The sequence below is a fragment of the Rattus norvegicus genome, chromosome 1 (assembly GCF_021556685.1).
Source record: "Rattus norvegicus strain SHRSP/BbbUtx chromosome 1, alternate assembly SHRSP_T2T, whole genome shotgun sequence".
NCBI lineage: Eukaryota > Metazoa > Chordata > Mammalia > Rodentia > Muridae > Rattus > Rattus norvegicus.
In genome coordinates, this window is record NC_141534.1 from 51,157,888 (window position 1) to 51,185,671 (window position 27,784).

The following is a 27,784-nucleotide window of genomic DNA, read 5'->3' on the forward strand; positions in this document are numbered from 1 at the left end:
AAGACTCACGTTGGCAGCTTACTCCTCAGCAGTGTGGAGAACATCCTCAAGTTCATGTGTAGATACAGGGAAGACAAAGGGTCAGTGTCTACATGGGAGAGTCTTTCAGCTTTTCTGAGATCTGAAATACTGTTCAAATAAAGAGTTCTACGAAAGGCCATTTCTTTTAGCAACACATAGGCCAAGTTCATGAGAACAGTCAGCTTTGCTGTGCAGTCTCCTGGACCCTAAGAGAGGCAGCCAGCCTGAGCATGTGGAATCTTATGTTCCTTAGAGGGACTCGGCTCCCACAGCCTCTCTTCAGTGTGCTGTGCTGGGTGGGGCAGTCTGAGATTCTTTGCCATTCGCAGACAGTTTGGACTACATCCCAGCAAGCTAGTGTACCATGGAGCGACAGTTCAAACACAGCCATGAAGGCAGTTCCATTTTTATTTTTATTTATTTTTTAATTGCTCTGGAGTCTAATTGAATAGCATCATGGATGGCCTCAAATGGCATGCTGACTCTCTCACCTGTGCCTGGACTATTACTCCTAATCTGTCCTAGTGCCTATTACTTCCCTCCAACTTGAAAATGTTCTAGTGGACAACAAGGTAAGAAAGGGGTTTCGCCTGCCTCTTTAGGAAACAAGGTTACTCCATTTGTTCTCCAAGGATACTGAAGAAAGGATTCTTCAGTACTTTGAGGTCCTGGTGTGCACTTGTGCTGTGGAGGATTGTTGCGCATGTGTAGAAAGCAATGCCTACCTTAAAGAGTGAGAAAACAAAACAAAACAAAAGAATGAAAAACAAACACAACAACAACAACCACAAAAAAAAAACAATTCATTAATTTTTGCTAAAAGGCTAGTTGGTAAGTTTATTTTTGGCATTATATTATATATAGTCAGTTCTGCATATCTGTGGTGTTTTCATCCCTAGATTCATCTAATTATAGGTTGAAAGTAGGCAGAGAGGTGGAAAAGCACGTCTGAATGCACACCGGCGTTTCCCTTGTTGCCGTTACATAACAACACAGGATGCTGTCTATTTACACAGGATTTACGGTGTGGGAGGTATTATTAATCCACGGATCATTCTTCAGCACGTAGGAGGATGGGTACAAATGATATATAAACACTGCGCCATTTCTGCAAGGGCCCTGAGCATCTTCAGATTTTGGTATCTTTCGGGGAGGACCCTTATCTCATCCCAGGTAGATACCCTTAGAGGAGGCCCGCTTTAGAAGGAAACGGATACAGAATGAATAGGAGTATCATTTAATACTGGTTATTCATGCACTCATTTTTAGCAACTACAGATAGAACAAGTACCAAATCCCAGGAACTCTTTAGCTATGAGGACTAAGGACAGCAAATGTGGAGCCCCAACCCTCATAGAATTTATATTTTATGAAATAATTGGGTAACTTACGAAGAGGGAAGAAGCCCCTTGCAGATAACATTAAGAGCTTTGGAGAAACATATAGCCAGGAAGTCAAGGAGGTTGGGGGAGGTGGGGGAGAGGCATGGTATCAGCAAAGCCCTCACCAAGGACAGCTAAGTAGAGGCACACTGAGAAGATTCAGGGAGGCCAGAATCGGGGTCCACAGAAAGGGGGAGGGGAGAGCTGGAGGCAGCAGGTAGAGTAGGAGAAAAGTCTAGGACTCATCCATGGGCCAGGTATGAATCCTGGAAGGCAAGTTAAGGGATAAAAAGTGAAGTTAAGAGTTGTGACGAGGAAACTCTGCTTGGCTTCCCCTCAGTGTTAACCTCTCACAGGCCCAGGATACATGTCCTGGGAGCTTATATAACTCAAAAGGAACCAGTTCTGGAGATCTAAGGGCTCGTTGTAACCCTTAGAATATTACTAACAGACGTATTTGTACACTTTTAGCCTGAGCAGTTGGCTGAAGGAGCTTTCTCGTGCTGAGGGGAAGAACAATGAAGGGTAGATGGGAGGACACATGAGAGGATCTCAACCTTGGAAATGTTAACTGGGGAGCGTCGGCAGGGCATCAGTGCAGCCAAACACAGAACAGGAAAGTCAAGCAGGGTGACAGATAGGTAACTAATGGATGTAAGAGAACCCACTCTTGGGCCCGCCCACTGCATCTCTTATAAGCCAATCATGAGCTTTCTAAGATGTGGGAAAACAAGTGATTCCCCAATCCGGTCCTCAGCAGCTCACCCTCTGCTCCCCTCACATCCCCATTTCAGCTGTGATTTGCAAGGAGATCATAAGTGAGAGGGACTCTGGAGGTCCGGGGTATGTTGGGAGAAGACCAAGAGGAAAACAAAGCCCAAGAAATGAGCTTTCCCAAACTGCCAGACACTTAGTCCCCGCCCCTCTGCCCCTGTCCCTGCCCACAACCCCATCCTTGCCATTCTGACAATAAATTCACATCACTTCTTCCACTTCCAAGACCTCCGTAAAAGACACCGCTGCCTTTTCTCCTAGAGTTTATTAGAATTGAGCCAAATTGTCTGTTTTAGAATTTACTATTGTCACCTCGGGCCTCTTGTTACCTGGCCATATATGGGATTAGTAATACTACCAATAAACTTGCTTCCAGCTCAGCTTTCACCAGGTCAAAACGTAAGGATGGGATCCCACACCTACATCCTGCAAGTGTGAGCAGATATACAGGGAAGTCACAAATACTATAATTAGTGAAGAAAAATCTGACGAGAAGTAAGAAAGCAAAGATAAGAAATAGAATAGAAATTGTAACTTCGAGAGGGGAAAACCAGTTAAAACCAGATGGCTGAGCTCAGGAGAAAAGTATCCGAGAAAAATGAATACGAGTTATTGATCCACATCCAGGGCTAAAGCTGCATGTACTTTAGGGGAAGCAGAGCTATAGGAGTGGGCACCCTGTGGGCTATTGCAAGGACACACAATGCCACGGGAACCTTATATTTACAATAGTTGTGTGGGCACCATGTTGTAATTTTAACTATAGAGAAGTGACAAGATAATTATATACATTTTTCTATTCTGTGTCAGATGCAAAAGCGCACATTCTTGTGCCCATACATTACAGGGACATCAAAGAGTGTGTTCCGAGTGTCCAAATGCTGTACAAACTTTAGGAAACGTCAGACAAGCCTCTTACGGAAACAGGCTGCGCACTGCAGAGACCATGCACAGCTGTTCAAGACATGTGAATTTCACACACACACACACACACACACACACACACACACACACACACACACACACACACAAGCTTCAGAGGAGACACAGTAGAATGGTAAAGATTGATTCGCCTTCACCTGGATTCCTACTACTGTTTAGCAAACTCCCCTCTCCTGACTGAAGCCTCCTTTCTTTCCCTACAGCCCGCCTATGTGGTTAGAGTAGGTTTCCCAGTACCATCCGCCCCTTATGTGACAGTAGAGCCAGGAACGGGGCCTGACACACAGATCGTTCTATGTTCTTTGTTGGCTCAAACAGGCGTAAGTCAGCCCAGATTCAAGAAGCAGGGACATAAAACCACCTGCTATGTCTTCATTGATAATATTCTTCCCAGGTGGTCTATCTCATGACAACTTCGGTACGATGGGAAAAGGCAGAAGGTGCTATGGATAAGGTGGAAAATAGAAGACGAAAGAACATTCTTGGGCAGCTTAGACTTTGAAGCAACACCAGCAGGTGCATCTGAAAGGTTCTCAGTTTGTGTCATGGAAAGGTCAGCTGTGGGAGCAACTGCGATACAACATAGACAAGAGATCTCAGACTTGGGCCTCAAGGAGACAGACAAGGATCCCCAGTCCACGAGCAATGGCAATTAGCAACAAACTGCCATCTACACGTACACCATGTCATCCATGACAGAGCCAGTGGCTGCCCTCTGCCCTCTGTCATGTCTGCGGGAAGCTCACCCTCTGCTGCAGGGCAGGGGGGGGGGGGGCTTTATCACCTGGACAACAGCCACCAACAGAGAAGCCAGGGAAGAGGGCTACAGAATGCTGAGTGTTTGCACCTGAGGGGTCAGTTTCCACTCGGGCAGGAGAATCACACCAGTGCTGGGATTTGGCAGACTACCTAGAAAGCACCTGCTTGGAGGTCGGCTTGCTGTCTAGGAGGCTCTTCACCACTTTCCCCTTCATTTTCTTCAACCTGTCTCCTCCATTCCATCAAAGGACCCTTAGTACCCTCGAGGGACGCTTGGCACTAAACCTCTGCCAAATTCTTTCCCGGGATGTCAGTATGAATGGAGGCTCATGGGCTTATTAAAACAACAGCAGAGGGCTGGAGAGATGGCTCAGCGGTTAAGAGCACCCGACTGCTCTTCCAGAGGTCATGAGTTCAATTCCCAGCAACCACATGGTGGCTCACAACCATCTGTAAAGAGATCCGATGCCCTCTTCTGGTGTATCTGAAGACAGCTACAGTGTACTTATATATATAATAAATAAATAAATCTTTAAAAAAAAAAGCAACAGCAGAGAAATCGGCTGCAAGAACGCAGCAGACACACCACGCCTAGGAATGGATATAATTACCTCACTTGAACCTCTTAAGGGTCTGCAGACCCATCATTAAAGTGCCAGTGCTTCCCCCGCCCCCGAGACCTGTCATCAGATGTGTATGTCTCAAGGACTAACAGGCAGAAAACAATAGCCTCGGGAGCTTCAGCTTGGCTGGGTCTGCCCATCGCCTGTTCGCCAGTCTGGACTTGCCATTCATTGTGCTCACTCCAGTTTTGTATAGAGTACTGTTTCACCTCAGGCTGGACTCAGTTCCACATCTCCATTCCCAACTCTAGAAGCTGGTTTGTGTGTGTTTATCATGCCATGCCCTCCTCTCAGTTACACCATTTTGTATAAAACGGTGGTTCCTCAGGTCATGCCTTGTCCAGAGACATGCTGTCTTAGGGTTCCCATTGCTGTGAAGAGACACCATGACCAAGTCAACTCTTATGAAGGACATCATTTAATTGGGGCTGGCTCACAGGTTCAGAGGTTCAGTCCGTTATCATCATGTCAGGAAACACAGCAGCATCCAGGCAGGCATGGCGCTGGAGGAGCTGAGAGTTCTACACCTTCATCCAAAGGAAGTCAGGAGTAGACTGTCCTCGGGCAGCTAAGAGGAGGGTCTCAAAGACCATACCCACAGTGACACACTTCCTCAAAAAAGGCCATACCTCCTCCCACATGGCTACATCTCCTAAAAGTGCCACTTCTTGGGCTAAATATATTCCAAACACCACGGATGCCATCTTATACGCAACTTTCGAGCCTGTTTTGAGGACAGAGGACTGCCCTCCTGGGTGGATGCAAAAACATCACCATCTGTCCACCACCACCCATACTGCATAGATATATTCCTGGGAATAGAAAGGGAGACATCTTGTGAATTCATCAAGGTGAATTGAAACTTGTGGTGTCCCAGTATATTAAAATAATAGTAGGGAAACCAGGCCGAAGAACCCACTGGACACACCAGACCAAGGAATGAATGTAATTCTTTCACCTGAACCCCATAAAGTAGTTGACACCTACCACAGGCAACAGCCCCATGGTGGCCGATCTGTCACTTGATACCTGACATATAATCACCAGGCAGGGAACTCTGTAGTCTCCTAGGAGTTCAGCTTAGCTTGGTCCATAGCTGTTGACATGGGTGATTTGAGCGCTCTATCTATTCACTTACTCTGCTGTCTGGATCTGGGTCTACTTTTCAGCTGTGGCTTCTCTGTGGCTGGTTCATTCCCTCACTAACACAGATTCTAATTTTGTTCTACCAGTTAACTTCTGAGATTTCCTATAAGTATGATGTAGCTTCTGTAACTTCACTCTGTAACACACATCACATACCCACACCACCTCACACACATACACATAGACACATATATACATTCACATACACACATACATACATATCATACATACACACATACACATATACACACATACACACATACACATATACACACATACACATAGACACATACATATACCACATATATATACACACACACATACACATAGACACACATATACACATAAAAACATACACATAGACACACATACACACATAAACATAAACACACAAATAGACACACACATACGCACATACGTACATATACACAGATACACATATACACACATAGACACACATACACATAAACTCACACACACTGTACTCACCATATGAGAGTTATATTAGTAATTAAGATTGATATCAAGGAACCTAGAGTTGCCTCACCCAGAGTGCCAAATCGGGTGAGCTTTTCTAACAAGCCAGTGCCACAGAAACTGCTACACCCTGTGAATTTATTGTTATTCGATCAGTTCTGACATTGTGGGAAGACAAAAACATGTTTTCCCAGAAGCATATCCCAAAGAGCACAAAATCAGGCCCTTCACATATATCAAGTTCCCAAATCCACTCCTCTGCTGGCCTCCTCCTGGGCTTCTTATAAAATGCATAAAATGTCCTTATCTTTGAGTACTTCTGTTGCTGGAACTAAAGGTATTATTTTGGGGGAGGAAATTGGGATCTGTACATATATTCAGAATGCACACTTTGGCACAGTGAGAGCTCGCTGCATAGCGGTTCCTGGCAACCTGTGTTAAAGGATGATGGAGAGGAACATAGCTGGGAATGAGAGCGAATCCTTCTGAGGCAGGTGTCAGCTGGGGGCCCCTTCACTTCCGTTCTCAGGCTAATAACATCAACCCTCTTACTCCCCTGAGGGAAGGGTTTGGTGTGTTCCAAGACAGAGGTCCTCTCTCTCCATCTTCTTCTCTTTGGAAAGGAGATAGGAAAGAGGGAATGGTTACTCTTCATAAGCTCCAGGCTTCATGAAGTCAAGGTTTCCCTCTCGGGAGTAACTGTTGTACATGAAATACATCTGTCCTTACCATGTGCTCCTTGGGTGCTCGAGTATGTGGGATGTGTTATAAGGCTCTATGGGGAAAGAAAGCCTCACACTCTGCAACTTTTGATCTCCCTCTCTCTCTAACAATACACATAACATGTGTACACACACACACACACACACACACACACACACACACACACACCCCACCACCATCATGTGATGATAGAATGGAGAACCCAGTGCATATGTTTTCTTGGTACTGAAGGGTAGAATGCTGTAGTGTTCATCAGAACCACAAAGGACTCAGTGAACAGAAGAACAGTAAACCACAAAAACAAGATTCAGAACCGCTGTCTTATGAATTACTAGAGTATAAATTTCTTGAGGAAAATAACATTGTTTTCATATCTGAAGGGCCCAGCACATGGCCTAGTAAAATTCTCTTCCCCAATGATAACTGGGGTTGTCCCAGATCAATATTTTATCCTTGTGTTTTGGGTGAGTGAAACAGATAACATTTAAATGTAAGTCTGTAAGCCACACGTTCATAGACATAGATGCATCCAGGAGAAAAGAAAATGCATGTATCATATAAAATTTTGACAAAATTGTACAGTAATGAACATATCCAATTGTCTGGTTGAATGGAAGATAAATTTGTACTTTAGAGAGTTCACTGTGAGACACACACACACACACACACACACACACACACACACACAACTACAGAGGCCAAGGCATTACCAAGGGTCATTTACTGAACACTCGGACTTACTCACGTGGCACATTCACTTCGCATTCAGGCATCTCTAGTTTAAGAGATTGATTTGTTTGTTTATTTCTTTATTTTAGGAGTTAGGAGCCAGACTAAAAGTCAGCGTTATGATTCATGCGCACTGCATGTGAAGTAGTACTCCATCGTCTCATCTAGCTCGTCTCCTGGCACGTAAGTGGAGCACAGCGTGTTCTGCGTGTTGGCAGATGATATGGTGAGCGGATCTGGAAGCCCGACTGTTCCTTCTGCACTTGGCAGAACACAAGCACTTCCCCAGCGGCAGTGCTGGTTCTATTTTTTTCTGGTTTGTTTGTCAAAACCAGTTGCTAGGTTTCTCAAGCACCTTAAAGATTTTGCTTGAACATGTTTTGGAGAAAACAGAGTAAAATGTTGACATGCACAGAGACTGAAAAGAGACAGTAGTTTGGGGCCCAAGCATTTCCACTTGAGAGGGACCCATGGTGACAGAGGTGAGACTGAGCAGTGTAGGCTCTGTCACATCTGCAGATGAGATGCCTGCCCCTTCAAGAACACACTGAAACGCTGTACCACTCTCATTTCATCCACTGTGCAGGACGCATGACGACGACAATTTCTTCTTTAACGCATGGCTCATTTTTCTTAGGAAAGTTCTAGATTGACTTCATGGTCATTGCCCAGGATCTGTTCGCAATTGCCTCATTGTTCTTCAGTCTCCCAGTGAGTGTTTGCTCATCTGGGTCACATACTGGATGTGGTAGATTGATAGGAGAGCATTTGGGTATAGTCTGCCTACACACTAGATTAGGGAGTCCAGGTCCTACGATATCACATTCATCTTTTGTGTTAGGAGATGACAAAGGAAATCAATCATCAATCAATTTAATTATGGTAAACTCTTTAGTTGTATTATTAATGGTGACAGACTCTTGAGACAGACTCTTGCTATTCAGCCTGGCTTCAAACTCTCAGTCTTCTGGAACTTTGTTTCTAGAGTGACTGGGATTATCATGTATCACCATTATCCATAAAGGTAGGGTTTTAAAATATGGTAAAACTGGATGTTCACTTGAGAATTTATTGTATATTGTGCTTATGGTAATAGTTACCGAATCCCTTCTCAGAGGACGGCAGTTAGAGAGTGGTTGCAAGTTCTTAGCCAATGCCAATGTACGCCCCCGAAGAGATGATGTATTTTGCAAATACCAAATAACCGAATTTTCCCAGTTAAGAAAACCACATTTCTTTCCTTCCTGTGTTCCTCTTTCTTCTCTCCCTTTCCTTCTTTAGGCTCCTCTTTACCACTCTCTTCTCACCGTTTATTAAAACTGTTAAGCCATATTTTTGCAGATCATGGCAGACATTAGGAAAGAATTCGGAATTATGGGTTCCTGAGCACTCCGAAGGCAGAGCTTAGATTAAACTTCTATTAAGAGTAAATTGCAGTTACCATTGGGAATCATTCTTTTTTCCCCTATTCATAATTTAGCTGAGTATTTCTTAATGAGAATTTGGTGGAAATTGACAACAGAAGCTTCCCGAACTATGTGACTCTTCTCTAAATCATAGTTAATTCAACTGTGACTTGCCATTAATAACACAACTTAAGAATTTATATTTGGTATTGTATTTAGTCATGGGTTTTCTGTCTAGAGCTTAGGCCATTCAGACTGTCTCAGTGACATTTCAGAGGCAGCTCAGTGTCCCAGGAGTTCGTTGTTTACAATGCTGGGAACTGGAAATCTAAGGGCAAGGCCCTAGATTCCATGTCAGGTTGGGGTCCACTTCCTAAGGGTGACTTTCTTATTGCAGCATCCTCACATGGTCTATGGGGCATAGGCGTACACTGGAACTGATCTGACCATGGACTCTATCCTCAGGACCTTCTCACATATTCAGACCTTGGCTCCCAATACTTTACCATTGAGCATTCCAACATTCGAATTTTTGGGTGCACACACATTTAGATGAATTTAGCAATTTAGTTGGGGGGGGGGTGAAGTCCAAACAAAATTTACCATGTACTTAAAAGTTATCATTCTGTAAAACACAAAAATATTTAGTAAAAGTAAAACCTTTGATTTTTCCAATAGAGTGCCTCAGAATGTGATATTTAAATACCAAAGGAAGCTAATCCAAGTAAATCTATCAGACAGACATACACTGTTTGGATGTAAATACAGGAAATATCTATGTGCCACTTATCTATATACCTATCCATCCATCCCATCCATCCATTCATGTATCCATTCATCATCGAGCTTCCCTTTACCTGTTGCCTATCATCTATCAGTCAAATATCATTGTGATCATTAGTTCTGACTGTCAAACTGTTGGGATTCAGAATCACCATGAGAACAGCACTCTGGCAAGTGTGGGATCTGGGGCAGGTTAGCTGAAGAGAAAGAGCCACTCTGAATGAAAGCAGTACTTTCCCATGGGCTGCGGTTCCAGACCGAATGAAAAGAACAGGAGCTGAGCACAGACATTTGTCACTCTCTGCCTCCTGACTATGGTGCCACGTGACCGGCCACCTCCTGCTGCCACGCTTCCTCTGTCATGCCGGACTGCAACTGTTAGAACTGTGAACCAAAATAAACCCTCGCTTCTGCCTCAGAAATAAGACTTTAAGAAACTAAGACCACCTGTCATCTACAATTCATTACTCCATTATCTTTCTGTTATCATATCAGCAACTTTCCTGACACACTTAGAATTCCTTGTATTCCTGAGTAAGATAACGCTGGGCTTTGACAAGCGCTCAAGCCACAGAACAAATCTCTCCTGTGAGTAATTTGCTGGAAAGAATCAGGATTTGAGTGAGACTCAATTCAAGCTTGTCTTGTAGTGTTGGCAGCTTGGAGGTGACTAATTGATAACGTAAGTGCTCCTTCATTTGTTTTTAATGACTCCGGCTCTGTCAGACATGTTTTATTTCTTTAGAAAATGTTAACGTTGAGTTGTCCCTTGTGGCACGTTTTAGTGAGAGGGAGAAATGTCAAGGTTAAAACTGCGGCAAGAGTTTTCTCTCTGGCTTTCCGGACTGTAAATAATCAGCTGTCTCCAGCATCAAGTTATCACTCAAAAGAGTCCTTACCCACCACGAACAAATTTCATGTGACTTTTAACTCACTAAGGCTCAGGCCTTCACTTTGGACTATTTAATAAGGAACAGTTAGCAGTTGTATTAATGCTGTTCAGCCAATGAATACTTTTGACGAGCAAACTAAGGGGCCTGGGGCCTATAAATAAGATATAATCTTTGCTCTGGAAGGCTAATCTCTTAGCTGATACGTGCAAACAAACAAATATAGTAAAGGGGAGAATGCATGATATTCATAGAATTTTGCTTGTAAAGGTCTTCAGGAGTCAGACTCCTTTATCACACGACTTGTCTGGATAGACTCAGGGTAAACCAGGAAGACCGAATCCTCTCTGTCTGGAAATGAGGAAATGAAATCTAGAACACAGGTAGGACCGACTTGGCTAGTCAGGATTCTTGTAGGACGTTGACACTGTCTGTTAAAATGGTTCCAGGTTGGGGTGGCCTCTGAAACGCTGGGGTCCTTCGTCGGCAAACTGGAGCTGCACTGGTGCTCACTGGCCGTAAGCAGCTGACTTAAAACCAGGTGGAACTGAAGCTCAGTCAGTCAGAGGCAGCCCAAGGGGTGGCGATCATATCAGGAACTTTTCAATGGGTCTGTCCGAGGAGGGTGAGTGCTCAAACTCTAAGCCAATCACTGACTTTCATCTGCTTTTGTCCCCCTACCCCCACCCCCCCCGCCCCCCACCCCCCGACAGCTGCTCTCTCTGTCTCTATCCCCATCAGGGCCCTAATGGCGTGTGGTTTTGAGATCACCTGGTTCACAAATTGTTGTTGACACAGATAAACTCCTTAAAAGTTTAATGTGCCTTAGTTTCTATTTTCCTCTTTCCTGGATGTCCTGAACATTGGTTGGCCTTAGTTGGCCTTTTTGGCTGACTTTTCTCCCGCACTCTTTGTTCTCATCAGTTTATGCTCTTTCCCTCCCTCCGGCATCTTTCGGTGAGACCTGGAGAACAGCAGTGCCAATACAGAGCTACTGTGGCCTTCGGGGACACACTCTTCCCCGCTCTTAGCTGCAGGAGCGCCTGAAGGAGCCGAGCAGAATTGCCCAGGGCTTGAAAAATGACTGAGAGACTGAGCTCAGAACTGTGAGGGACAGAGGAAGCAGGATGGGAGCAGCAGCAGAAATGTGACTGTCACCTCTGTCTCTGTGTCAGTGCCTTTACACAGGAGCCTAGGGGAGCTCCTTCACCCTTGCAGCATCATTGAGGAAGAGGTTCTTAGCAGACTGAATGTGCTCAGGCCTTGCTCATGGACTTTCCAGCATCCAAAATTGTGAAAAATAAACCGTTTTTAAGTTGCCAAGATGGCGGTGTTTTGTTATAGCAGTCTAAATCGACTAAGATGGAGTTCTTCAAATGTGTACAATAAACTACATTACTATTAAGGAGATACATTAAGAAGCCATGTGGTTCAAACAGTATGTATATATGTATATGTGTGTATGTGTATATGTATGTGTTTATATGTATATACATACACATGTATGTGCAGGTATATATGCATATACATAGGCATATGTGTGTCTGTATATATATATATATATGCATATATATGTAGAGTTAAAAATTTTCAAAGAGCCACCAATCATACATATTTTGTTAGAGATACAACTCCGAGCCTTCAACTTTGAGGTTTTTGCGGTCCACACTTATGAAGTTATATCCATGAAGACGTTGACATTCTACTGTTACAGGAAGTGGTTCCACCAACGTAAGAAGGATGCGGTCAAACAGCATCTCAGAAATTAGTTTATATTCTTGCAAGCAACAGCTTGGGCTAAGACAATGTGGGCAGACAGCATGGAAGTCAAATGGAAATTGTGTTTGCTGTTCGTTTTCTTTTATAGAGAAAGAATCTCTCTATGTAGTACAGCCTGGCCTAGAACTTATGACGGAGGCTGGACTAACATCAAACTTGTCATCTTCCTGCCTCTGTTTCCCAAATGCTGGGATCACTACATCCAGTGAGGTGGCTTGTTTACCAGGAGGGAAACGAGGCAGGCTACTCACTGGCAGCTGAGTTAGGTCATCTTCCACCAAGTTAGGTGTGTCTGAGTGCTGGGCGGTAGTTAGTGACCACCAAGTTAGGTGTGTCTGAGTGCTGGGTGGTAGTTAGTGACCACCAAGTTAGGTGTGTCTGAGTGCTGGGTGGTAGTTAGTGACCACCAAGTTAGGTGTGTCTGAGTGCTGGGTGGTAGTTAGTGACCACCAAGTTAGGTGTATCTGAGTGCTGGGTGGTAGTTAGTGACCTGTCTGAGTGCTGGGTGGTAGTGATCCGACATAAACATAACAGAAGGGGATCCACCTGATCCTGAAAAATCTTAGACCACAGTTTCTCTCTTTGATGAAACAGCTTAAATATGGATAAACAGCAGCTTTATATGCACATGCTTACCCTGTTTTGTGTCCTAGAGTAATCCACTGTTTCTGAGTCTTGCTGTGATTCATCTTCTAGGGATAAGAATTTCATAGTAGATGATCAACTTTAATGTACTCTTTTCTAGATATTTAACCGTTCGTTTTCTCTGTGAATGAGTATTTTATATATATATATATAATATATACACACACGCTTCTATCTGTATACATATGTATATATATATATATATAAAATAGATTTATACTCACATATAATATATATTTCCCTGTATTTAAACACTTAGTGGCAAATGCCAGTCTACCCTCTACTAGTGGTGGCCACATCGGTAGGTAGTCCAGGCAATTGGGAATGGAGAATTGCCTCATTACCTTCCTGAGAAGACTGTCTAGCAAAAATTGTAAGCCTTTCAATCAGCAGCGCAATGGTAGGAGGGATCAAGTAGAGAATATAAGGTGTGTACGTGGGCCCTTAGGCAGGAACACACACGCTCAAAAGCCAAGAGAACACGGAGGACCCACCGGCTTGAGAGACCTGTGGTGGGGTAGGAAGTAGGAAGGATGGAGATTAGAGGAAAGAGAGGTTTTCTTAAATGAAATATTCCTTATTCGTGATATCTCTTATTTATAATAAAGAGTTTCAATCTTATCCCAATGGCCTCGGGGAATCCCAGAAAAGTCCTTTGAAGGAGAACGATGCTAATTCGCACTTTAGACTCTCAGGAGTGGATGTGGTGTGAAGGACAGCCTGCTGGGGGAGGTGAGCTTGGAAGCTGCCTGGCTGAAGTGCACAATGAATGTGAACTGAAGACACTGTTAGAGAAACAAGGGTCGGGCAAATAGTCAGGGGCTAGATGTCAGGGAGCCTGGACAGGACCGGGTGTCAGGCCGCTTAGGCAACTGCAACTCCAGTTCTATGTGGCCAGATGCTTCTAAATCTCCTATATAACTGACCTCCGTTGAAGCAGACCAGGAAGGGAGTATATACGAGGAACAAGAGTTTAAGGGAGGAAGCTGGGGCATGTCTATTAAATCAGAACCCAGGGAGAAGTCTGGGCAGCACACAGCCAGGGGCAAAGAGACTCCTGGGAAGACTGTGTTGAAGAACTTCAAGTCTGACCGACCCCACCCCCATTCCTCAAAAGTAAGGTGGAGCGAACACCCCTCCTCTACAGTCAGCTGCCGATAGCACCTCAGGATGCAGTTTTCCATGATAATTTTGAACGTTGAAAATTAAAAATGGAGAAAAAAAAAAAGCAAAGGCCCAGCAAGGTTTAGGAAGGTGTCCGGTGCTTGATAGCACCTTCCCCATGCACAGTAACCACAACACATATGCACATACATGTAACATGTGCGCGTTCGCACACACACACACACACAGAGGTAGGGAGGGTGAGGAAGAGAAGGAGAGAGGAAGAGGGGGAGAGAGAGAGAGAGAGAGAGAGAGAGAGAGAGAGAGAGAGATCTAAGTGACACACAGGAGACTCCACAGGTACAGGAAATGAGGATGCTGGAGAGCCATCCTCAATAGGAAAATGAAGGGAGACATTGAGTTGATTTTTCTCTGAATCATATTAAAAGATTGTGATTCAATTTGAAAATTTTGGGCAAAATTAGCCATTTCATAGAAAGCTCAGCAAAACAAACACCACCACGGAAACCCCGTTTAATCATTAAATCTATCAAGAACAAAATAGTCGCACAAGAAATGTAGTAACTATATACTGCTTTGAATGATGTGTTTACGCGGGTGAACTCGAGATAAAAAGCCTTCCTCAGTCATCCTTTAAGTGTCGACTTATCCGACAGCAATTAAGACTGAGGACAGAGGATGTGGGGCGGTTATATAATTGAGTTTGTGGTTTCTTGCTAACCCTAAGATTCATTTTGACTTTTTTTTTCTTTTTTCTTTTTTTCGGAGCTGGGGACCGAACCCAGGACCATGCACTTGTTAGGCAAGCGCTCTACCACTGAGCTAAATCCCCAAACCCTCATCTTGACTTTTTAATTGTTCCCATTATGATGCGTCTTGCCATGCTTGTCATCCAAAAGTCGTTTCTGTCGCAGGTGCAAGTGTCTGTAAACTAACCATCTAAACTTAAGGAATGGCTGCTGCTGACTCAGTGGGAAGCCCAAGAGAGCAGTGACTCAGTTTTAAAAGTTTTCAGGGCTTTTGATGGCAGACAAATGCTCTTCAGAAACACAGGTCAGAGTCTAAGGTCTGAGGTCTGGAGGCAGCTAGGAGAGGTGTCGGACCGGGAGGGCGGAGCTAGGGGAGGTGTCCGACTGGGAGGGCGGAGCTAGGGAAGGTGTCCGACTGGGAGGGCGGAGCTAGGGGAGGTGTCTGACCGGAGGGCGGGGCTAGGGGAGGTGTCTGACCGGAGGGCGGAGCTAGGGGAGGTGCCTGACTGCCAGGGCGGAGCTAGGGGAGGTGTCCGAGTGGGAGGGCAGAGCTAGGGGAGGTGTCTGACTGGGAGGGCGGAGCTAGGGGAGGTGTCTGACTGGGAGGGCTGAGCTCCTTGCCTTTCCCCTTTAACACACAAAGCAGCTGATGAATATGAAGCACCTCTTATGTCAGCACCCCAGAGTACCTTTAAAAAGTTTAACAAGCACGGAAGTGTTTGGAATGTTTAACAGCCTCTCCTGGTCAATTGATCTCTTTTTCCGACTCAGTCAAGGTGGAGAAGGGAGTGAGAGTCTGATGTCTAATCACTTCCTTCCTAAAGAGTGAGAGAAGCTGCAAAGTGATTTCACAGGAATAAGGGACAAGAGCAGTTAGGGGCAATTTAACACTCCGAACTATATAATGAGCAAGCCGTTCTTTGATAAAATATTAAGGCTGATGATAAATAAAGAGAGGGCACTCAGGAGAATGTGGGGGTTGGGAGGCGGTAAAACTGAGCCAGACATGGAGGAGTATGGGAACTCAATTCTTTCCTTTTTGTCTTTGTTGTTGTTGTTTGTTTGTTCGTTTGTTTAAGGCAAGGGTTCACACATTCCAGGTTACTTCTAACTTGCTATATAATTAGTTGAGAATGGTGTTGAATTTCTGATCTCTGATCTTCCTTAACCTCCGGAGTTCTGAGACTTTAGGCACTCAATCTATTAGGCCACACTGCAGGCCGACTACTCCACTCAGTTTCGTGAAGCTGTGGAGATGAACCCCAGGGTCTTTTGTGTAATAGCTCGGTATCAGTTCAAGACCTCCAAGGGTGCAATGCCAGCAAAAGATTGTGAGAAAGTTAAATTCTTAAGACTGTCCTAGACTAACTGCTACATGGGCCTAGAGCTCGAGACTGGTATGCCTGACAGGGGCTCAGATCTCCTCTCCTTTCAGTGAGGCATGGGATCGCTTGAGGACAATAGTAACTCATTTGTGTTTACAGTGGATTGGCTAAGTTCCACATGGGTTTGGAGGACATGACCAGACAGGATCACAGCGACATGATCTGTTTTCCCTCACTTAAGTGACCTACTGATGTGCTGCCTTACTTCATCTGCCTCACTTGTTAATTGCTTAGGCATGGCTCCCTTTTCCAAATGCTGTTTTGAAAGAAGCTATTTGACTGTCCCTTTCCCTGACCTTGTCCTTCTAGGATGCACACAACTGGAGTGAGAAGAACACAGGAGAAGGACTCTGTTTGGTTTGCAAAGTCACAGAAATCGGAGATCTTTGGATACGACTGATCATTTCTGCAGGTGTGTGTGTGTGTGTGTGTGTGTGTGTGTGTGTATGTGGGTGTGTGTGTAGGTGTGTGTGTGTATGTGTGTGTGCATGTGTGCATGCGTGCGTGCGTGTGTGTGTATGTGGGTGTGTGCGTGTTTGTGTGTGTGTGTGTATGTGGGTGTGTGCGTGTTTGTGTGTGTGTGTGTATGTGGGTGTCTGTGTATGTGTGTGTGTGCCTGTGTGTGTTTGTATATGTGTGTGTGTGTGTGCGTGCATGTGTGTGTGTATGTGGGTGTGGGTGTATGTGTGTGTGTGCGTGCGTGTGTGTGCTGAGTCCGATTTACTTTCCATTGCTTGCTCATTTTGGGCTCTGGAGAGTTTTTTCTTTCCTCTTTGGTTTTCTTGTGCTCATAGATATACTAAAGAAATCACACTACAGGCTCATTCTCAGTTTTATGCCCGAACCAACCTGTACATTGTACATCAACACGAAGCTAATTGTGCAGAAAATTTAAATTCTACTGCCCTGCCCCGTAAAAATGCAGACTGCTTCCGTGTTCTAAGCTGTCCAGTCAGGGCTGCCTTGCTGGCTCCAACCGATCATCTCTCCACACTCAAGCCTTTTTCATTCAGGACATTACTTTTATTATGCAAATCTGGAAATCTAATTTTAACCCAAGGGGCCATATCTAGAAGATTAAGTGTACCTTACTCTCACTAAGTGTGCTCAAGGAAACTAAGGATGCTGTCTTCATTGGAGGAAGAGTCCAGCTGCCTGCCAGAACCTGCCACTTACTCCTTTCCATCCACAGCAGAAGAAGCCTCAGGCAGTGTCCAAGGCTGTGGGCTCACTGCTCGGCATCCCTGCATCTGTCTGGTGACATAAGTGACAAGGTGAGCCATGGAGGTGGCAGTGTGCAGCAGAGGGTGGTAGATGTTCTCTGCTTCCTAGAGAAAAGTCAGGACCTCTGTAAGGGTAGCTATGCATGCCCAGATCTGAGAAGTCCATTTGTTAACGGGGACTTTTGACTGCCATGTTTCAGGACCGTAACTGCTGTCCTGAGCATTTCTGCTAGGCCTGGAGAGCAAACCTTCACTCTTTCTGTGGATCTACAGATGCATGGTAGGCTGAAAACGTCACATGTTGTAACGTCTACACAATCAACAGTTGAATAGCAACAGCCGACAGCTGTGGCTTTCTTGTCAGATACCAACTTATGTGCTTCAGGCGATCGACTCTGTAAACTTCACAGAGGGCCTGTGAAGTATTATTACTGCTTCCTAATGAAGAAATGGAGCCCAAGTTCAAAGTCCTTGTAGCAGAAAAGCCCTTGATGGACACTGGGCTCTTGACTGTCCAAATCTAGATGTGCTCTTGGCTGTAACAGTTCAAGACCCAAGTGACTTTTTCAGTGGATGGTGAGTGTCAGACACCTGCTGGATTTTGAAGATACAGTGTGAGAACAGTATAAGTGTCTCAATGATTTTGTATCGGTTATATGTTGGCATTGTGGCATTTTGGACATGCTTCAGCATATACAACATATTGTTAACATTAATTCCATCTTTAGTGTGGCTATGAGGAAGTATTAGATTATGGCACTGGCTTGTATTACTTCTATGGCCCTGCTGGCTTTAGATCCTTAACTCGTACCTTGTCACCCACTGCTACTCAGTGACTCCCTCATCTCCACTGTCAGGAATAGGAACAGATGTGAGGAACTCTGAAAATGCCTTCTGTGAGCTCCGGTTGTTCTTCTTCTGAGCTGAACTATCCTATAGGCAAGCATGTATTTCACCGCACCATGGTCAGGAAGGACGCCTGGTTTGTCGCTGTGCAGATCGATGTCAAGGAGATGGAGAGAGGGATTCTGTTTAGTATAGGCATTTCCTGCAGGGCTCAACTCAACTCTAAGGCTGCCATTTCAGATGAGCAGTGGACACGGACCTCCCTGTAGCTGCCTCTGACTTTTCTCTGTTCATTCCACATCCTCCTGGGGCCTGAGAACAGGGGTCAGGGTGGAGGATGAGAGTAAGCAAAGAAAAGAGAAAAACCAAGAGTTTTCCTGTTGTCTTCAAAACACATTTCCAACAGGACCTGTTCTGTGGAAAGCACTGGGCTCTCAGAATGTGGTGTAGTGCTTTGTTCTGGCAGACCTAAAGCATAGCGCACGCCTAAGCCAGACCTGACGTGACTCATCTGCCTTCCTCACCTCCTTTGAGTCAAGGCATCCAAAGGACCAATGCCTCTGTTGTTTCCAACTTCCTGGTTTCTTAAAGCTGTCTATTCTGTCTGTCATGGTTTTTTCTTTTTTGTTTTTTGTTTTTTGTTTTTTTTACAATAGCCATCAGGAGCCCACCTTGTTTCTAAAAATCACAATACAAAGACATGTGTGTAAGATAGAGAAAACGATAGGATGCACAAAGCCCTCAGAAACACTGGAGAGCTGATGAGGAAGCCTGCTCAGGGGCAACTGCTAGTGCCTCTGAGACAGAGGTCTATGGGGTCTTCAGAAGCTGCGGTCTCCACTCTCCTGGTTGGCCTTTCCTGCTGGCGACCACTCCTTGTTCCTCTGCATCCACAATTTCTCATAAGGGAGATGCATAGCTAGATCTAAGCATGTAGTGTGTGTGTGTGTGTGTGTGTGTGTGTGTGTTTACGATAGAGGTGAAGGATGCCTCTGTAACATCCCCATCAGACACAAGAGTGTTACTACACTCGGAGCTTTGGTTTTGAGCTAGTTAGAATATATTTCATATATTCTGAGCACTATTCTAGACAATGGAATGCTAGCCTGACCTTGCCTCAAACACATAATCTTCCTGCCTCAGCCTCATAAATCTTGGGAATATAGGTGCACTTCAACACACTTGTTTTTTAATATATTTTGAAAGACTCATCCAAATCATACAATTTCTAATTTTTTTCTGAAATTTCAACAAAATTCTTAGCTGTGCTGAAAGCCATCATCGGCTGTCTTTGAGCATTTGTGTATTCTGTAAGTTGTTGGGCTCACTTGTTTCTTTAATGTTCTAAAACAACACTTTTTATAAATCAACCTAAAGGGAAAAAATGGGTAAGAAGGAAGGAACGAACTGAAAAGAATCATTCCTGGCTGCTCTGTGCAGTGTGGACCCAGAGCAAATGTGCTTTTGACTGGAGGAAAGACAAAAGCTATAGTTTATGTTGAAATGAGTGAACTCATGGTTGTCTTGATGTCTGTCCAAGGGTCACCTGGTATTTGCCAATCAACAATGCTTTGCATTTCCGTGTGTCTTTGAATTTTTGGAAGGGAGTCTTGCTGTGAAAAGCCTTCTCGTGAAAAGTCTCATTATGGCCTTGAATTCTGCAGAAATTATACTCTTCCCTCTTGACATCTTGCAATAAATAAAACTGCTAATATTTTGACTTTAGACAAATTTCTCTTTTGCTTTCAGCAGCTCACAGTTATAAAAAGAGACAGTGCCACATTAGTTACAGCTCTTTAGTTCAGGACACCAGCGGAAACACATAGGATCCATTAGTGGTGCCAACAGCTACATCCGATTCTAACAAAAAAGGCCAAATACGATTTACAAAATGAGTCTTAGAACTTCCTTGAAAACAGAAGAGAGTTGAGATGGTCTTTTGTAGTAACTAAAGCAACAATCCCTCTGTACTTAAGCCAAGCTGTTTGTTTTCAAAATACTGTAGCATAACGCATTAACATCCAAAGACTTGCACATTGCCAAGTGAACAGAAATGGGGGAGATGCTCTCTCTCAGCTCTGATGTCTGGTCCATTAAGCCTGGGTTCCTGCCTCTGGCGGTGTTTCACACCTCAGAAGAAGGAAATGATGGCAAAAAAAAAGTCACAGAGAAATTAAAATAAATCTACCACTCTTAGGATCAATCGCGTGACACTGACCTTGGGAGGAAAGTTTTCATTTCTGTCTTTCACAGGAGTCATGAGCTTTTGACTCTGGCACCCTGGGAAATATACTTTCACCCCATAGGACACTCTAAGATTGCAGATGGATGCACACATTTTGCTTGCTAGCACTGTTTTCATTAGAGATGCGCTTTGGCTTGATAGTTTGTTTAAAAAGCATTTTTTAAAGGAATGGTGTGTTCCTCCAAACCTTTTAGAGAATCGCCTCTCATCTGGAAAGTTCTATAGAAGAAAACTGGGAAGATGTGATGACTTGAGATTCCCACAGAAGACGATGATGAACATCATTGGCAAGCAGGGCTGGGGAAATGGCTCTGTCAGTAAAAGGCTTTCTTTGCAAGCAGAAGGACTTGAGCTCTATCCCCATGTTAAGACACCTGGTGTAGCTGTGCCTGCTGCTCATCTCTTGTGACAGGCCTGGGGGTTAGGAAGTTCCCTAGGGCTCGATGTCCAGACAGTCTAACCTACTTGGCAAACTATGCCAATGAAGACCCTATCTCAAAACCAACCACCCAACAACAACCAGGATGCCTTAGGAACTACGCTTGAGCTTCTATGTGTTCATGCGTACACATAAGTGCACATTCATGAACATGCATACACATGATATTTGGAAAATAAGAAAACAGATGAGTAAGGGTTAAATAAATGTAAGAATACCGTAGTGGGGTGGTGGTTCTGATGCTTTGATTGGAAATCTGTGTTCACTGACTGTGAAGGTCCTCACTCCCAATTGGTTTTTGATCTATTGATAAAGATGCCAGTGGCTAATGGCTGGGCAGAAAGAAAGAAGCGGGATGTCCAGGTTCCCGCAGGCTAGGAAGAGAATCGAGATACTTGGGGAAGAGAGAGAGAGAGAGAGAGTAGACTCAGAGCTACAGGGGTAGTCTTCCATAATGTAGGCAGAAAAGGAAAACAGCTGGAAAGTGTCTTGGGCAAGACCAGTGGGCTTCCGAGAAGGGCACTGAGCAACTACGTTGAGGGCAGATGTAGAGATGTTGAGCTAGGAGTGAAGGTAAGGGCATGCTAGCAACAGAAGGCTTAGAAGGGCCCAGCCACAGAGCCAATAAGCCAGTTTAAAAAGGAGCTAGTGTGTGTGTGTCTTTTATCTGCAGATCTGAGATAGCTCCTGGGTATGCATTCGGCCATCAAGAACACAGAGCAGTGTAGCGAAAGCCACACGGTACAGAACACCACTTGCTCTGCACCTGACTCTCCTGGGAACTCGATTTCATGTCCTACTTCCTACTGGGAGCTCTTGCTCAGCTGACGTTCCCTGACTCTCTCAAACATATGCCGTCTCGAGTATTTCTTCTGCATGTAACTGGTCCCTGAGGAGTGAGCTTTGAGGGCCAAGTGCCTTCCAGGCAGAGCCGCTAACAGAGCGAGTAACACCCAACACTCCCTCTAACATTGTGGATGTGATCATTGCTAAAACACCAGTTGGAAGCTCAGTCCTCGGGGTACTTCTTTTTTTAATGCCACAATGTTTTGGCTCAGGGACTTATTCACTGACCTGACTTCTTTACAATTGTCAACCTACTTCACTCATTACCTTATGAAGAGACTGGGGAAGAGTGATATTAGCTGGACACCAAATGTCTAGCTTTACCTTTTTTAAAAAAAAACTATTATAAAGAGTTGTTCTTCTTGTTGTTTATTTATTTTTATTACAGTATACAGTTAAATTAAATAGTGGTGACTTAAATCTGACAGGATCCAATCTAATTTTCTTATTCTAGAAGAGGAAAGTTAACCATAGCAAGGCTCAATGGAGTTGCCAGGAAGAATGTTTTGGTATATTCCAAAAGTAGATGACCTGTGTTCTTAACCTGCCTGTATACAGTGCAGGTCAGAACAGATCTCAGATGTCTAATGTTGAGTGAATAAAGCTGAAAATTGGCACCATGAAGTGTCACTGGGTTAGTGGCTTTGTTGTTGAAGGGATTCTTATTTCTTCTGGTACTAGGTTTACCAAGGAAAGATAGTTCCAGAAGTTTTACAGCATGAACTGACAGGGTCCTTGACTAATGAGACTTTACATCTTTTACCGAGACACATTTCATGTGGCATGATTTCAATGGGCATAAAGCCATCACTCAACGATTAAGATAAATAAGGAGACAATGTCCATACAGTCATGTGTGTCCCAGATCCTGTCTTACTATGAAGGTTTAGGGCATGTGATGCTGTGTTAAACTTGGCCCAGGGAATGGCACTATTAGAAGGTTTGGAGGAGGTGTGGACTTGTTGTAGTAGGTGTATCACTGTGGCTGTGGACTTTAAGACCCTAATCCTAGCTGCCTGGAAGTCAGTATTTTGCTAGCTGCCTTCAGTTGAAGATGTAGAACTCTCAGCCCCTCCTGCACCGGGACTGCCTGGATGCTGCCATGTTCCCTCCTTGATGATATTGGACTGAACCTCTGAGCCTGTAAGCCAGCCCCAGTGAAATGTTGTTCTTATGAGAGTTGGCTTGGTCATGGTGTCTGTTCACAGCAGTAAAACCCTAAGTAAGACAGGACCAAAAGTCAAAGACCATAGATGTTATATGGTCCACTGATTAGCAAGCTAAAGAGGACACAGTCCTCCACCAATTTCCCTAGCTGGCCTGCTGCAGACCCTGCCCCAACCACACTTTACATTCTCTTAAAACATATTCTCATGGATAAGTCAGAGATTCAGTGGAAAGTCGAGAACAGAGGATAGCCCTGTGGACCTTAACAGACATCCCAAGGAATCCCCCTCACAGAAGCTGGATCTTGCTGTAAGGTGATCTTTGGAGAAACAACTCAGCAGAGTTTTATTTAAAACAAAGGGCAGTGAAAACCATTTTCTGAAAGAAGTCAAACTCACTGACCAGGATGAGAACCACCTTGAGCAGAGTACATGACTCACTGAGCCATGGCATGTATAAAATGGAACCTGGCCTTTACACGCTACTGATGTACTGATTTTAGACAAAAAACTAATGGTGCTTTCCTCCTTAAACACGGTGAGTGTAGGTAGCTCATTAAATACTTTCATGAGAAAGTCACAAGGTTTCGGGAGAGCTTTCTGTTGCTGATGGAAGAGTTGTAGGAAAGAAGAGAGAGCACATGCACCAGAAGACGTACCAGGGCAAATCTGAGCCATGTTCTACCTCTTAAGGTCCTGAGACCTTTTATCTCCATTTAGAAAGCAACTGACCACTAGGGAAGCACAGTCAGACGCTCCCTTAAGATCACTGTCTAATGAACACGGCCAAATTGAAAGATTCCAGATAAAGGGGAGAGACCTTGTCTCAACCACCAAGATTGATAGTGTCTGAAGGAATACCATCTGAGGTCTATCTCTGGCCCCCACATGCATTATAAACTGGGTATCTCAAACAGAAAGAATCAACACCTCTCTCTGGTGTCAGCCTTCTCAGTAGCTGGTTAAAGCAATCCTCTTCCTGGTTGGAGTAGGAGACTAGGGTTCCTATTACAAAAGTGTGGTGAATCCTATACCTGAGGGCTCTGACCTCATTGTCTAAGCCCCACCTCTTAACACTATACAGCAGCAAGGACCAAAGCACCTGCATGGCAGAGAGGTACAACAGGTCAGTTTGGAGTGGTGGGAAAGCATTTGTTCTTGACTCTTTGCTTGTCAAGAGATAAAATGTTCTGGCTAAATAGCCACGTGGAGGCTTTTAAGAGAACGAGAGAGATGGCACTTGGCAAATGACTCCAGTCCAGTCTGAAGACCATGTCTTACTGTCTTACCACCAATTCATCCATCCATCCATTCATTCATTCATCCATCCATCCATCCATTCATCCACTCATCCATCCATTCATTCATTCAACTGTTCTTTATCCTGTAGGGCCATGTCGATTCTATGGGGATGCCTATGGCTCTACTACATGGGTCCTTGAAGTGAACATACCAACAGGAATCATAACATGGATACAAATCACTAAAGAACAAGGAGGTAGAGGAGAAACATTGACTTTCTACCCTCTTTTATAAGAATTTAAAGGATGGGTAAGTTAGCATTGAGGGAACTTCAAGAAGTGCTGTAAAAGCTAGACCTTAAATGTCACAGGGATTCAACAATGGGAAGGAAGGGGAGAACAGGGAGCATGGCCTCTGGAAGAGGACACATGTGGAGCCCTGTCTCCTGAGTGGGCTTGGGTTGAACTGGTTGGAAGACAAAGGCTATGGGACTTTGGCACGTGAAAACCTTGATGAGGAGGCCATGAAGAGCCTTGGAAGTTTCTGCTCAAAGTCTCGACCTGATCAGAATGGGTGTAAGACAGGCACTGAGGGAAGGGAGGATGATGATCTGGACTTGGGGGAGGGTTAGGAAACACCCTGAACTGACAATGTGCAGTTGCAAATCAGCAGGACGAAGTTAACTTGTGAGGGACGGTCCTTGGTCCAGAGGGTGATCAAAGTGCAGATCCAAGTCATTCGCAGCCAAGGGGGTTGGGACCTTACTTCCTGGAGATGGTCCAGAGCAAATTGATTACAAGCAAACCTCTCTCTATTTATCCACAGCAGCCTCCCCAGACCCCTTTCTCCCATCCTGCTGCTCCTACACTGTTGCATAAAAATGTAGGCATTCCCAACTTCCTGCTTACCCACTAAAAGTCTGAAAGACTCAGTGATAAAACACCCATGGTGGCCTGGCTCTGTCAGGGGTCCCTCTCCAGCCAGCCCTGATCAGAACTTAGCTTCCAAGTCTCCAGATCACCCTCCTTCCTCCTCGGGGCTCTTAAATTCCCATGAGACCTTCCAGGAAGACACTGCAAACAAACTGTTGTGAGGAAGCCCAGTTAACTCCAACTGAGTGGACCTCGGACCCAGGGGCATGTAATGGTTACCTAGTGACCCATATTTGTGAGTTTTGCTAATGAAAGTAAAGCTTTACTGACAGACTGGTTTAAAGACACCACTGCCCTCGCTCACTGGTTTGTGAAATCCTTTTCTTTTTCCTGCTGAAGAACTTCAAAGGGTTCCAGGCACCCACAATAGAACTGTGTCAAGAGCTGTCAGTGTTACATTGTGTAGGGCCACTCCAGTATAACAAAAAAAGCCTTTACTACTGCAGGTCTGATTGACTGGAGCCTGAGAAGGCATGTGTTTTACTGTGTACTTGAATGATTCCCATTTTCCACTGGGAAGCTTGGAGTGTAATGGGGGAAAGTAGAATGCTAGGGTGAATACCAAGAATGGATGCCGGACAACAGCCTGCCCATCTGCTACCCTCTGGACACTCACCAGTAACTTCCCCTTTCAGAAGCGGGGTCAGTCTTCTTGTGAAGTTGTAGAGAATTAGAGGGGATGTTTTAAAGCAGCTGGTATTTGTGACACATGTGATCTGTTCTCAGTAGTGGAATTTAATTAATCTGAACATTGTGATTAATATTGTCATCACTGGGTAATCAATTTCAGAACTCAAATAAATGAAGCCAAAATAAATTCATTCAGCTGTAGTGAGTTTTCTGAAGCGGAGAGTATCCTACATCTTTTAGGCTTCCAATAACTTGTGTTTTGAAATGTCCTTGAAAGCAGTTTTATGTCAGTGGCATGCCCCTATAATCCCAGCACGTGGGAGATTAGAGTAGGAAGAATGTTGTGATTCTGAGACTAGTTCCAAGCCAGCCTGGGCTCAGAATGAGAACATGTCTTTAAAAACAAACAAACAAACAAACAAACAAACAAACAAAAAAACAACAAAAGAAAGAAAGAAAGGGAAAACAAAACAAAACAAAACAAAACAAAAAACTAAAACCACCACCACCACCACCAAAACAAAATGACAGTTTGAAGAGGAGAATTAAAAGCAGAACACTGCCATTTACTAGAGAAAAATGCACACAGACGGAGGTCTCGGTGCCACTTTCCATCATTACAGACTAAGAGCTCCCTGGCTATCACGTGGCATCCAGCACTTAATCCTGTCAGTGCTGTTGGTAAAGACATTTGTGCCCACCAAGGGGAGCCGTGGGCTATCCATCCACAATGGAAGGAAGGATGCGCAGGGGAAGAGATATGGCTTTCCAATGTATCTCTGAACATAGCAGCAGTCGCTCGCTTTCAGGAGAGCCAAGAGACACAGCGAGTCTGCGTGTCAGAACACAGATTGCTTTCTTTCCAAATGCTGGTCCCTGATGGAATGAGATGGACCAAAAACAAACAAACAAATAAACAAACAAAAAACCGAAGCATGCAGGGACCGTCTGGATGCCATCAGGGTGCCCTGCCTCCTTGAATGGGGTCTGGAACTAGACAGCTGTGGAGTTCTAAAATCCCACCTAAGGCCACAAGGAGGAGGGCATGAGGCAGTGGTGGTGGTTGTGGTTGTAGTTGTGGTGCTATTCAGAGGGAGAGAGAAAGTGTGGACAAGATGGGAGCAGCAAACACAGACGCCTCTAAGGACTAAGCCCGGCTGGTTGCTTACTCAACGCCCACCACACTGTTGGCTGCTGTGAGCAGAATGTGTTCCAGGGATGGTTTCCTGGCATTTCCTTTATGAGCATCTACCATCTGCAAAGTGCGGGGGCACTAGGTGCACCCTACAGCACTGGGAGGAGCTCACTGTCAGACTGGTGAGAAAAGACAAGACGGGGCATCACAGTATTTCCTGGAGAGGCCAAGCGACAGGTGCAGCAAATCCGTGGCCCAAATATTTCAGGCATTCAAACATAACGAACGCATTAGGAAGTAAAATTTAGAACCGTAATTTCACACTGCATCGTGGTTTTATATAAAAAAAGATTCATGCTGAACATAAGGACGATGGCAAGTTGTTAAGCTTGCCAGAGAGTCTCCAGTCAATGGGGGCACTGACTTCTTACTTTTTTTTCCTGTTAATATCTGTTGTTTTCATTTTTGTTTTTATTTTATTTTTTGTAGTGCTGGGGATCAAACCCAAAGCTTCATGCATACCAGGCAGGAGTTCTACCACTGAGCTGCAGCCCCAGCCTGTGGAATGCTTTTAGAAACTGTTATGTGCAGCCAAGAGGACTATCTTCTCAGTCTTCCTTGTCTACTTGGCTTGGTGTTTGTGGGTTTCTCAGAATGGGCATGGATGTGCACACACACACACACACACACACACACACACACACACACACACACACACTCATACAGACTAATTCCTCCTGGC

General features: G+C 44.6%; 1 protein-coding gene and 1 long non-coding RNA gene across 7 annotated transcripts in view; one reads left to right on the forward strand and one right to left on the reverse strand.

Annotated features, from left to right (window-relative positions):
* The window catches only part of Prkn (parkin RBR E3 ubiquitin protein ligase), a 1,215,323-nt gene that overhangs the window by 244,929 nt on the left and 942,610 nt on the right, over window positions 1-27,784 (reverse strand).
* Window positions 15,139-21,314, forward strand: LOC120100099 (uncharacterized). 2 transcript variants are annotated; one of them, XR_015649444.1, is made up of 4 exons: window positions 15,139-15,257; window positions 16,648-16,750; window positions 17,441-17,612; window positions 20,847-21,314. It is a non-coding gene; the product is annotated as an uncharacterized LOC120100099 (long non-coding RNA). The 2 variants fall into 2 exon arrangements; XR_015649445.1 differs by having other exon boundaries at window positions 17,531-17,612; window positions 20,847-20,981.